Here is a 13,140-nt window from a genome sequence, read left to right as displayed (position 1 = left end):
CAAACTGCTCTAATATGTTTCACTCCGGGAAGGTGCGTGTTCCTGTTGTATTGAAAGGAGCTGCAAGTGGATTTAGGATTCATGGAAATAAGGGAATGATTGACAGATGAGGGCTTAAGAGAGCCTGTGGGTGGAAGGAGAGAATTGCCCTCCCAGCCCTGCTGGCATTGCCTTCCCATGTTTCCCACTTCCATGCTTTCCCAATTATTCCTGGTGGATTCCAGCACCGTTTCTGCCCTGTGCCATCCCTGCATCCCACTTTCCCACCTCTGATAACCTCCAGGATGGCAGGAAATGAGTTCAGCCCCTCCAGGACCAGGCAAGAGGGATCGACCTACTTCATCCTGCAGTCGTGTTAATAACGGGAGGTTGATGCCATGAGTTCCACCTTGTCCTCAACTGAAAGTGTTTCCCAGTGGTTTGAGGATCCTTGTCAAAATGCAGCCATTGGGAACTCCTTCATTTGCCAAAAACCCCCCTCCCCACTGTTTTTCATCTGGGGAGAGTTTAGAATGTCCTCATTTCCCTGTTCCATTCCAGTCTCCTCCCTCCGCTTTGGATCGCGGGGGCTGTCCCAGCTCATCTGACACAGGGGATGAGTTCGGGGAGTTCACCCACCCCTGACCCCCACTCCAGGCAGCCCCTGCCTGCCCCTTCACTCCTCCTTGGCAGCCTGGGATGTGCCAGGGCTAGGAAGAGCCCAAAAACGGGGTTTTGAAGGAAGACAGCTGGGATCCAGCAAATTCTCCTCTCCCCAGGCAAGACATGGGGGTGTCCCTGCACATCCCACTCACTCCAGCCTCTGAGTGCCAGGACTGGGTGGGTGCCTGGAGGGAGGGGAGCTGGTGCAGAGGGGACAGAGGGAAGGGAGCTCAAATCCCTCATTTCCCCACTGCCACCCTTCCCCATGGACCTGGTGATCCCCTGTGGGCCTGGTGCCCACTTCCTCCTCAGAGGGGTCATTCCCTCCTAATTCCCAAGCCAGGGGGAGGAGACACAGCCAGGGCAGCAGCTCCACAGCCCAGCTCATCTCACAAGAGGACATTCAAGCATTGTCTAAGCCCATTTAAAACCTGCTCTGATCCCATAAACTCTGCCTACCTTAACTCGAATTAAAGGGAATTGGCTGGAACTGTGTCAGAGCCAAGGGGGAGTCAGTTCATCCCAGTCCTTCCCAGCTCCTTGAAATGGGGGCTTAGGGGAAAGGAGCCATCCAGGAGCTCAAAGCCTCATAATGGGGTTATGTGGCAGTGGAGCAAATGAAAGTTAAACATTAAGGAAACCTTTATAGCTCTGACAAGAGTTCAGCCAGTGGAACACTGTGGAATTGCTTTCCCCCGAGATATCCAAGGATAAGGCTAAGCACACGTCTGACAGGGATGGTTTACCAGCCTGATGTGCAGGATAAAGTGGAGCTGGTGAGCTGCAGGAGTTTCCTTCCAGTCCTAATAACTCTGGGATCAGTGCAGGGCCTCTCTGCACAGGAACATCCCAGATCATTCCTCATTTTCCACAGCCTCCCAGAGCACTTGCAGCACTCAGTGACACAGGAACAAGGCTCTCACGGCAGGTACTCAGTGGCCAGTGCTCGGGCACTTGAGAGGCTGCAGGAAATTGAAAAGCTCGGAACAAAGGAGTCCCTAACAACACCAGGCTGGGGGAATTGCTGGACAATGGGAATGCTTCCAGCACGATTTCAAGCCTCTGCTCAGAAGGCTGCACTGCTGGAATAGCAGAACCAGAGCCCAGTGTTTACAGGTTTTCTCATGAAAACCCTTTGACAAATCCATCATCTATCTGCCTTCCCATGGTTTTGTTTCTAAGCTGAAATCCCTGGAGTAGGCAGGGGGATGTTGTAGCTGGGTCCTGGGAGGGCTTGGAGTGGCTCTGCCCTTCCTGTCCCAGCACAGACCACCCCTGTCCTGGGGGCTGACTGCTTCCTGGGCGAGCAGGAGCCACTTTGGAGAGTTGGGCTGTGCCATCTTTTGGGACACAGGATCTGGGAAGACTCCTTACCTCTGCAGAGCTGGGATGTTGGTTCCTCAGGATGTTGCCTCACTGAAACACGCCAAAAATCCCTTCAGTGAGAGAGAGACAGGAAAGAAGAGGAAAGAAGGAAGGATGTTTTCCAGAGTCTCACCAAGAAGACAGAGTAATCAGAGAGAGTGGATCGGGAGCACCAGGAGGGGCCCCACCTCCATTCCCAGTACAGATCCCCAAAGGCAAGGGCTGGAAGGCTGACAGACTCTCCATCCATCCTCCCTGGCTAATTTGTAAGGAATTACAGATATGTGGATGGGACATTGGTTAGTGTTAAGTCAAGTGGAAGGTTTGCTCCGAAGTGATAATCAAGAGGCTCCAGGAAAGGGGGAAAGCTCAGCAGATAAGGGCAAGACCAAAGTGCTGCTGACAACAGGATAGGGATCATGCTCAGGGATGGGGTTAGGATTTCTTTCATTCCTTCACTGTTGCAGCCCACACAGCCCATGGGGAACTTGGCTATTGATGTTTGCCCAGTTTCTCCCAGAATTTCACCCAGAGGGAGAATGAGATGTGAAGGAAATGCAGGATAAGCATGGAGCAAAGAGAGATCCAGCTCAGAGGTTTTCCTTTCAGGTTGCTCTGGGTGATTTCCTCCATCAACACCTCCCTGTCCCCGATGTTCCCGCACAGCTGGAAAACCTCTCCCTGAGCCCGGGTGCCCTGCATCCACTCCACTGTGACCATCCAGGAGCCCTCTCTTGGATTTGTCCCAGTGCTGTGGCTTTGAAATTCTGAGAGAGAGAGAGAGAGAGAGAGAGAGAGAGAGGAGGAGGAGAGAAGTTTTTGCAAGGCCAGCAGATCCCTCCCAGGACATCAAAACCTCTTGGATTCATCCCAAAACAAAATAAGATTTCTCTAATTTTCCAGCAGGCTGGGGGAGAAGCCTCCCTGCCAACCTTCCCACAGCCAGGAGGTGGACAGCCACACTCCCCCTTCCCACACCTCCCAAAGGGAAAGGACCTCTGCTGCACCCACCTCGGCTGAGAGCAGGGGCAGAGGATGGAATGCCAAAAAGATTGGCAGCAGGAAACAGAATTTCTCCTTCATTCCAGCAATTTGATCCATACCCATGTGGCTGGCCTGGCTTTCAGTAGCACCAGGATCCAGCAGCAGGAGAGCAGCCCCAATTCCAGCTGCTCCAGAGGCAGGAGAGGGCTCGTGTTTAATGGCTCTCATATTAGCACTTGCTATTTAATATTACATGTTTAGTCTGCTTTGTCTGCTGCTCCCTTCAGGATCAGGTCTATTCCAAACAATCTCAGAGAGGAATTGGGTTCAAAGATGTACTCAAATTGGTTTCAGACTGGCCCAGTTAATGCACCATTCCACCCAAAATTGGGACCAACTGGCATGGACTGGGGTCCTCAGTGCTGCTGCAGGGAACAGACAGATCTGAGTCCAAGGTTTGGGGCTGTTCCATCTCCCCATCTGGAATCTGTGAGGATGGGGAGGCCTTGCAATGGTTTTCCTAGAGAAACTGTGGCTGGCCCAGACCTGGAAGTGTCCAGGTCGGACAGGGCTTGGAGCAACCTGGGATAGTGGAAGGTGTCCCTGCACATGGCAGGGGGCAGAACTGGATGATCTGTAAAGTCCCTTCCAGCTCAAACCATTCTGGGATTCTGTCACTTCTGCCTCCAGAGTGGCACCTGTTGGAGCTGCAGCTGGCAATGGTTTCTCTTGCCTTGTCCTACCTTTGCCAAGGAGTGACACCCACTCCACCTGGGGAGCAGTCACAGGTTGCAGGTCCTGCAGAAAAATCACCCCTGGCAGGGATTTCCTCCAAGTTCTATTAATCATTTGAAAAAATCACAACAATCTAACAAAAAACCCAGCAATCCCAACATCACTGGCATCTCCTTGGCGAGGTGGGGAGGTTTGAAATCAAGTGTGTGTTTTATGGATCGAGAGCTCCAGACAGCTGGAAAAATAGTTAACGTTCCTGTTTGATGTGTTCCAGCCTGGTTTGGAGGGAGCAGATCCAGCAGCTGAGCTCTGCCAAGACAGGGAATCACAGGTATTTCACTGGAGAGGGAGAGTTGGAGCTGGGAACTGCAGGTTTTTAACTAGACAGGGAGAGCTGGAACAGGGAGCTGCAGGTTTTTAGCTGGAGAAGGAGAGTTGAGCAGGGAACTGCAGATTTTTAGCTGGAGAGTGAGAGCTGTTTTAGCTGGAGAATGGGACCTGCAGGTGTTTCACCAGGGAAGGGGAGCTGGAACCTTTTGCACCAAAATCTCTGAGGTTTCTGACCACAGTGGAATCACAGGCAGGATCCGGCTCAGCGTTAAGGAAGAGATGAACCCAGTGCTTTCTGATTAGGGTACGGCACAGCCAGGAGGAAATACCCAGATTTAAGGGGATACCTGGGTTAGAGGACAAGAATGAGGATGAGTGTGGAGTGTCCAGGCCCTCTCTGTATTGCCAGCTCATGTCTTGGGATGCACCAAGGCTCCAGCACCACCTGCCAGGAGAATTCAGCCTGGTTCTTCCCAGGATTCCCAGCCTCAGTCCAAACCCTTCCATCCAGTGGCAGAGAAGGACATTCCACCGGGAAAAAGACACCGATGGCTCACATGTGTCTCAGCCCACTCCTCCTCACAGGTTGGCAGAGCCAGAGTTATTTTTCCCAGCCTAAAAGAGGAGCAGGGTAACCCTAAGGTGACCCCAGATGCCTGAGGTGACCTATTCACCCAGCGAGCCTTCAGGGCAGCCTGAGCCCGGAGCTCCACAGACACCCCGGAGCCAGGGGTGGTGGGGCAGGATTAGAAGCCAAAACATCCCAAAATATCCTTGCTGGGATGGTGTCGCCACTGCCGCAGGGCTCAGCTGAGGGACAGCTGTGAGGACAGAACAGAATGAGTTTCAGCTGGGTAGCTCTGAGCATCAGCCAGCTCCCACTTGAAATGTAAAATTTGGGACAGATCAGGCACTGTGGGAAGGCACTTTGGTCTAATCCAGTGTCTAGATCCCATTTGGAGTGAGGAGGAGGGTGCGGGTGATTCGGGTACAAGGCACCTTCTCACCTCTCTGCACATGTAAGTGATTTATGCCTCCACAGGTGATGCCCAGTGCAGGGCAGGAGGGATCCCAGGATAGCTGGGAATCCTGGGACAGGAGGGATCTTGGGGCAGGAGGGATCCCAGGGCAGCTGAGCACAGGCTTTGGGCAGAAGAGTTTGGGCAGGTCCCCACCTCACCCTTGGGGTACAGATCCACTGTGGTGGCATCTCAGCTGCTCCTCCCAATGTTCTTTGGGAGTCAGGCTTGGGAATCGGTCCAGCTGGAAAACATCCTGGTGAGAAAAAAAATAATAGTTGATGAAGTCTGATCTTGAAGAAGGTTTGATAAGTGTGCTGAGGCCCTGGCACAGAGGTTGCCCAGAGAAGCTGTGGCTGCCCCATCCTTGGAAGTGTCCAAGGCCAGGTTGGATGAGGTTTGGAGCAACCTGGGATAGTTCAAAGAGGGTGGATTGGGATGAACTTTAAAGCCACTTCCAACGTAAAGGATCTTGTCATTCCATGATTCTATTCTGTCACCAGGTGCCTGACCCTGCTTTGCCTGCTTAAATTCTGCTGCTGCTATGGGGAGGGGGGAAGAGGGGCTGGGAAATGGCATAGACGGGATCAGCACCTCTAGCAAGAAGCGATGTCAGCCCTGTGTGAGCACAGATTCCAGCTCAGCTCTGGCTCCTGCTCAGAGCAGAATTTCCTCAACCTTGCATGGGGATGGAGGTGACCTGGTGAACTGGGAATGTCCCACAGCCTCCAGCCCAGCGCCTTCACACCTGCCACTGCCACCAGCCCTGCAAGGAGGCAGCACGAGGAGAGGGAACACGAGGGTGGAATTTGTTATCATATCAAACAACGCTCCTCGAGCAGCAGCACGGGGCAAATCAAGGGACAGATAAAAGGCACAAAGCGCCTGCAAAGCCTGGTTTAAAATAACTCTTGAAGTAGGAAGCAGCAGCATGAATCATGGTGCATCGCAAACAAGGACGGGATGTGTTTAATTTCCAGTTTATGAAGGCAGTTTTATTTATTTATGATTCTGCTCCAGTGTTTAGCTTATACACAAAGTCATGACTCACTGCTGAAGGAGCTCCAAGTCCTCTTTGGAACAGCACATTTCCTCCTCGAGGAAATGACACAAACCCATTCTGTCCCATCAGCTGAGCAGTACAGAAGGAAGGAGCAGGAGGCATCAGGAGACTTCCCCACCACCAAACCCACTTGTGGGATCCACCTTCCTGCGGGTAGGAAACTCCTGAGGGTAGGAAACTCCTTGGCTGCTCACTGACTGTGCTGGGAGAAGTGTGTCAGCAGCAGAGCTGGAATTCAAGGCTGCAGAGCTGTCCCTTGACACATCGACAGCCGTGCCACCAGCAGGGCAGAACAGGGTTTTGGGGCAAAGCAGCCTGGTTTTGCTGGAGTGGATGAAATCTGTAGGCTTTGGATACAGGGTCCATCCTCCTCGGCTCAATGGGAGTGGGAAGTGCCCCATCACTGCCTGGCGCTGGAGTTCGTGCACAGCTCGTGCTCTTTGCTGCCCTGTGGCCTCAGAGCACTCCTTCTCTTCCAAATTTGCAACAGTTAATCACATGATTTCCCTGCCAATTTAACTTCACCATTTGGAAAAATTATATTTTAATGAAAACTAATGAGGTTCTGGCACGAAGATGATCCTTCCCCTGCTCCATGCCGTGGATCCAGGGTATGTCCCAGTGATTCACTGGGCTGAGCCTGCTTTTCCCAGCCTTGTTCCTACCTCTTTTACTAGTCTCTGGTTGCTGTGGGAGCATATCCTGCTCACAGGTCCCGCGCAGTGTCAGGGATGTGATTCCATGAGTCTGGATGTGTTCCTGAGGATGCTCAACTTCCATTGCGCACTTCCAGCTCTCTGCTGAATAAGGGAGAGACTGTGGCTACTGGCAGGGATGAGAGTGGACTTGGAGAGGCTGGAGAAAGGCTGAGATGAAGCAGCAGAGCCCAGGAATTCCTCAGGCTGGGCTTGGTGAAGGGCTGCAGAGCTGACCTTCCTCTCCCAGGGACTGAACCATCGGGAGCTGCTTAAGGCACAGGGTGGCCCGGGGACAACACAGAGCCCAGACGGGAGGAGGACATGGAGAGAGCGACAAGGAAGGGAGGACATGGAAGTGAGGACGTCACAGTGAAGACATGGCAGTGGGGACATCGCAACCAGGACCGCCAAGGAATGACTGCTTTTCCTTTCTTTTATTCCCAAAAGCGAGGCAATGGAGCCAGCAGCATCACCACCCACAGGAGCATCCAGGACATCCCCAGCCGGGTCACTTCCCAGCCTGGAGGCCCCAAGCCGCTCGCTGGTGGGAGGGAGCCGCGACAGCGGCGGAGGAAGCGCAATCAGCCGCTATTTACGGCCGATTATCTCAGCCCTGCTCCAGCTTCCCGATAATTCCCTGAATTAGCTGGCGCGCTTTGTTCGGGAGTGTTTTTGTCAGATATCTCGGACTACAGGGAAGGGGGGTGGGACCCAGGTGGGGGGAGCAACAGGCAGCGCTGAGTGTTTACAAGTTCCCAAGCAGGAACTACAAGGCTAATTAATTTCTCATTAAGGAAGAAGTCGAAGGATAAAGAGGCATAAACCTCGAGCTTTGGGAGATGCTGCGGATCCAAAGACACGCACACACATCCCTCCCTTTTATCCCCGGGAATGAGGCCCCTTTCATACCCCAAACACCTTTCCTTTATCCCCAACATTCCGCTTCACAGAGACAGTCGGGATCACCCTGGCCCCATGTGTCACACATATATGGGGGATTTTGGGGGAAAATGCACAGAATTTCAGTTGTACAGGGCAACAGCAGATGGGATCTTATCCTAGACGTCCCAGCATGGAGTCACATCCTCGGAAGTTTCCAAGCCCAGGTTGGACAGAGCTTGGAGCAACCTGAGATAGAGGAAGGTGTCCCTGCCATGGCAGGGGTTGGACTGGATGAGCTTTAAGGTCCCTTCCAACCCAAACCATCCAATGTTTGTATGATCTGCATTTTGGGCACCACCAGGGCTGCATCCGTCCCCCAGCCATGGCAAAATCCAGCCCCATCCTTCCCTGCTGCCAGCTGTGAAAGGGGGTCCCAGGAGAGAAAAAACATGCTTTGCTATTCCTCCACTGCAGAGAGCGAGGAAGGAGACTCTTCCCAGGTGGTGCGATCTCTGTTCCTGCCTGTTCTGTAAAGCCAGAAGACAGAAGACATCCAGAATCTTCCTATGGCTTCCAGGAACGTTGCCTGCTCAGGCTTCTCTGGGAGCTGTGCCAGCTCCAGGACACTTTCTTCGAGTAAACAGGGGGATCCTGAGGGGTGAACCAAGTGGGAAACACCCGAGAAGAACCAGGTACATCCTCACAGCTGGGCGTGCTTGGGTGCTAGAACTGCACCCAGAGCTCTGGAAGCCCAGATCCCATTTTAGCTGAGGTCATTTCCTGTCCTCATGGGAAGATCCAAGCCCAGGGTGAGCTCAGTGAGTTCCCACAGCTCTGTCCCCTTCTGCTGGCCATGGGACAAGTTCAGGTCACCACCAGCAGCCTCCAAAGCGGGTGGGTGACAGGAATGGGTCACTCAGCAGGCACTGACCCCACAACCCAGCCCAATCCCACCACTCCAGCTTGTCCAGGAAAAAAGTTTTGTTTGGCCCTGCTGTTGCCAACCCTCCGTGAACCCCCAGTTCCTGTGCTGTGGCTGGAGGCTGTGGGCTGCTACAGGCACTTCCACCAGGCATCTTTCTCCTGGATGGGATTTGCTCCAGGCCATCGATTTTAAATCCTGGGAAAATTGGCCCATTTGCTGTGTTCACGGAGTGTGTATTTTATAGGATACCTTGTCTCAAAGCCATTAACCAAGCAAACATTACATTTTATAATCAAATAACAAACCAGAAGATAATGGAGATGTGTTTCCTACCTGCACTGCTTGGAATGCACCAGGGTAAGGGGTGATTCCTCAGGGTGGAGAGGAGCTGGAGATGGGAGGGTTCTCCTGGAATGAGGGGGCTTCTCATATATGAGCTTCTCCTTCCTGGATGTCTGGTGGGGTGGAATATCCATCACCAGGGCCAGGGGGTGCTGCCAGTCCTGGGTAGAGGGAAGGACTGTGCAGCATTCCCCTTCCCACAGCCCCCAAAACTCATGAGAGCGTGTGCAGAACTCATGAAACTCTTTCTCCTCCCTGCTTTACAGGAGGTTGGTTGGTTTTTTTGTTTTGGTTTGGTTTTTTTTCCCCAGCTTGGAATTCAGTTAGCAGCCGTTTTCCTGCAGAAAGTGCAGGAATTGGCCGGCATTGGAGGGGTGCAGCCCTTCCCCGCTCCCCCAAGGTGCTGGGGGAAATCCCACAGTTCATTTTTCCTGGCTGCAGAATGCCTTTTCCTTTGCATTCTTCAGCTCACAGGTACTTCATCACCACGTTTCCTATTCACATGTCTGGTCATTTCACTCGTGTCAGGGCTCCTTAACTAGGAAATATCAAGATGTTTTCACCCTGGAAAGCTGGGAAGCGTGTAATTAGCCACCCAGGTAATAAATTACCTGTGCTGGCGACAGCCCACTGGGGAAACCTTTATTCTCCATCTCATCCTATTATGGTGAGCCAATTTAGCACATCTGTAGTTGTTTTAAAATAGTCATTTCAATGGACTCTGAGAAAAGGAGGCTTATTAACAACTTAGCTGCCAGGAGGAAAATGGGAGGGACAGCAGCTGCCATGGAGGGAGAAGTTTGGTCCTGGCTGGAGGACAAACCCTGCTGTGCCTCCAGCCCCTTGCTTGGACCACAGCATGGACAAACCTCTGGGATCCCCCTCGAGCCTTCCAGAACCCCCCAGACCAGAGGGGACTGGGAATGTTTGGCCATGGATGTGCGAGAGGACTGGGGGATTTGGGCTCCTTCAGCCACCCCACTGCTGAGGAGCTCCATGTTCCCAGAGCACAGTGCTGTCCTACACCCTCCCCTGCTTCCCCCAGCACAGGACAGTGGTGACATTCAGCTGGGGAGGCTCCCACATGTCCCCAGATGGCAGAGCTGTCCCCTGTGGATGTTAATCCATGGTCCTCAGCTGCAGGGCCCTAGGGCTCTGCTTCTTTGGGAAATCCATTCAAGCCCGGCTGGGAGAGCCTCTGCAGGTGAGAGCTGGGGTGGGCAGCTGAGTCCAAGTGCAGAGCACCACAGGTGTTTGGGCTGGGAAGGGGGGAACAGCTCCAGCCTGGAGGGAGAACAGAGAATTGATACCTTGTGTTCACAAACCCAGCCAGTTCCTGGCTCCAACACTGCAGAGCCGCTTTCCCAGTGCAGCTGCCTTGGTCAGTGTTTGGGATGGGATCACACTCCTGAAGCCCACATGAAATGGCCTCAGACATGGAGGGGCTGGAATGTGTCCATCAGAGCCGGTGTGTGCTGGGACAGGCCCTGGGTGACTCCCAGCCCACCCCAGGAATCACTGGATGAGCCCCTCGAGGCACGGCCAAGGGCTGCTTTGTTTGGCAGAGCTCAGGCTCCCAGCACAGATGCCAAGGGAGAACCAGGAGTTCTGAGCTTTGGCACAACCCCTGAGTGGATGACACTGCTCATTTCAGCCTTTCCTCCTCATTCTCCTCCCCATCCATCATCGCAGCCCTGTTGGACACCCTCCATCCCTGCTGCAGTGGCCAGGACTCTCTGGAGAGCTGAGCATGAACTCTGTGCCTCGGGCAGGAGCGAGTTCTTGCTGGGGAACCTCCCCATCCCTCCTCCAAGCTCAATTTCATTCCCTCCCCATGCTGCTCTGGGATATTTCCCGGCTGTAGTTGGATGAGGGGGATCACACATCATTTTTAAGCAGAGCCTAAGTGACAGAAGAGCCCTGAGCCACACTTAGAATCCCAGGCAGATGTTCCTGGGACATCAGCACCCTCCCTGCACCTCCATCAGGGAACAATTCAGGCTTTCCCAAGCACCTTTCCTTGGCTCCAAGCCCCTTCCATCCATGCACAGCTGAGCTTCCTTGTCATGGAATCACAGACAGCTTTGGCTTGGGAGAGACCTTAAGGATCATCCCATTCGAATTCCCTGCTATGGACAGGGAGCAATTTTCCTCCAGGGAACCACCTTGTACTCCTGAGGAAGGCAGCTGCATCCATCTCCCTTTGGAACAGAGTCCTTCCTGAGTTGCGACTGTCCAGACCTTGGGATTTTCCCACTGCTGGAATGAGCTGGGTGTGAGGACAGCACCGTCATGGCAGGGGGACATGGGGCTGTCACAGACAGAGCCCCCAGCACAGGGGCTGCTCCAACTTTTCTGGATCCCACAAGGCTCCAAGTCCAGCCTTGGGCTTTTCCAGGGCATGGAAAATCAGGTCTGGCAGACAGAGCTCTGCCTGCCTGCACACTGGGAGCACCGGGAAACCCCCAAGAGTACCCCCCAGAGGACACCCCAATTCCCTGCCCTCCCATGGCTCCAGCCAGGCCCCCATCAGGAGAGCTCCTGCTCCATGGCCCTTTTCCAGTGGGACAGTTAATCCTGGCCTGACTCCTCACAACAAGGACCAAAACCCACATTAAAGAGATTATTTTTCCAATTTCCTTCTCTGTCTGGCAGCCTGGAGAGCACATCAACTTGGAATGAAGCATCCTGGCATTTCCCCTGTCGTCACCTAACCCTGACTGCTGCTCTGCCTGGGATGGAGGCAGGAATGTGGCCTGGACCAGCACTAACCCTTTGTAACAAATGGGATATCAGGGCAGGCTGGGCTCTGAACCTGGGGCATCCACTCAAAGCCACATATTTTTGGTTGGTTTGTTTTTGTTTTGTTTTTTTTTCTTAGCATTATTTAGTAAACCAGGAATTAAAAGGATTTAGGAACTATTCCACCGGAGCCCCCTCCAGAGCTGGCCCAGCCTGGCCCCTGCTGCATTGCTTTTATGCAGAGATCCTGCATATCCCTGGAAATCAACTCATTCCCAGGTGCAGCCTGAGCATGAACTGGTTCCTGGCTTGCTGGGACAGCGGGGCTTAGGGGCAGCTGGGAGGTGCTGAGGGCCAGCAGCAGATTTGCCTAAAAAAGGCAGAGAAAAGCACCCGGGAGGAAGCTGCTCCCTGCGGTTTTATTTTTACTTTCTTATTCCTTATTTACACAGGTTGTTCCAGCTCCTCTCTCATATTTTTACCCTTTGCAAATGGAAAAGAGCAGCAGAAGGTTCCAAAGCCCTGACCCTGAGTGACTCCCTGCAAAATCCTCCTGAAACCACTCACCAGGTCTCCAGTCAGTCAGCTCCTGGAAAGACATGTCACACCCCAACACCTACGCCCGGTGTTCCAGAGGTTTTCTCATGCCAGCAGTGGCTCTGTCCCACAAAATGTCCCATTCTGTCCCAGAGAACTTGCAGTGGGAAGAGAGGGCCCAAACAGGGCCATGCTGTGCCTGGAGGCTCCAGGTGTGAAGACACTGGTTCCCAAGGTGCCCATTCCACAGGCTGGTGCTCCCTCTCTCCCCTCTGGCCAGATGGTTCCTGGCAGCAGCCTCTTGTCACATCCCCAGCTCTGGAATTGCTCTGTGCATCCTCTGCCTTCTGGTTTTGTCAAACGGATCATTGACCCCACTTTCCCTCATTGTCTTTGATTATCCAAGACAATCCCTTTCACTGCCTCGAAGAGTTCCCAGGGGGATCCCACCCCTTCCATGCATAAACCAACACAAACATCCGTGGCTTTCAGCAGGCTGGATCCAACCCCTGTGATGAATCATTCCTCTGTGTCCATGTCTCACTGAAGGACGGTGAGAGGGGAATGGTTGTGGGATTTGTCAACTGTAGATTCAGGAAAACAGGGGAAAAAAAAAACCTTGACTCAAACATTAGTTGGCAAATCAAATTATTCCCCACTTCATCTGTATTATTTAGGCTTAATTGTATTAATGGGGCTGTAATCCAGGGAAAACACAATTATTGGAAGAGATTGCAAGGATGGCATCTTTGGGAGGGCAGGAAGGAAGGGCCCAGCTGGTGGGGGTGAGGAGGGGGCTGGGAGCTGCCTGGTGCCAGGACAAAGCCTTTGCAGCCCCTGCTCCTGCAGGGATTCCAGCTCAGATCCCAACTGAGA

The sequence above is a fragment of the Prinia subflava genome, chromosome Z (genome assembly GCF_021018805.1).
Source record: "Prinia subflava isolate CZ2003 ecotype Zambia chromosome Z, Cam_Psub_1.2, whole genome shotgun sequence".
Classification (NCBI taxonomy): domain Eukaryota; kingdom Metazoa; phylum Chordata; class Aves; order Passeriformes; family Cisticolidae; genus Prinia; species Prinia subflava.
This window is presented reverse-complemented; position numbering follows the sequence as displayed.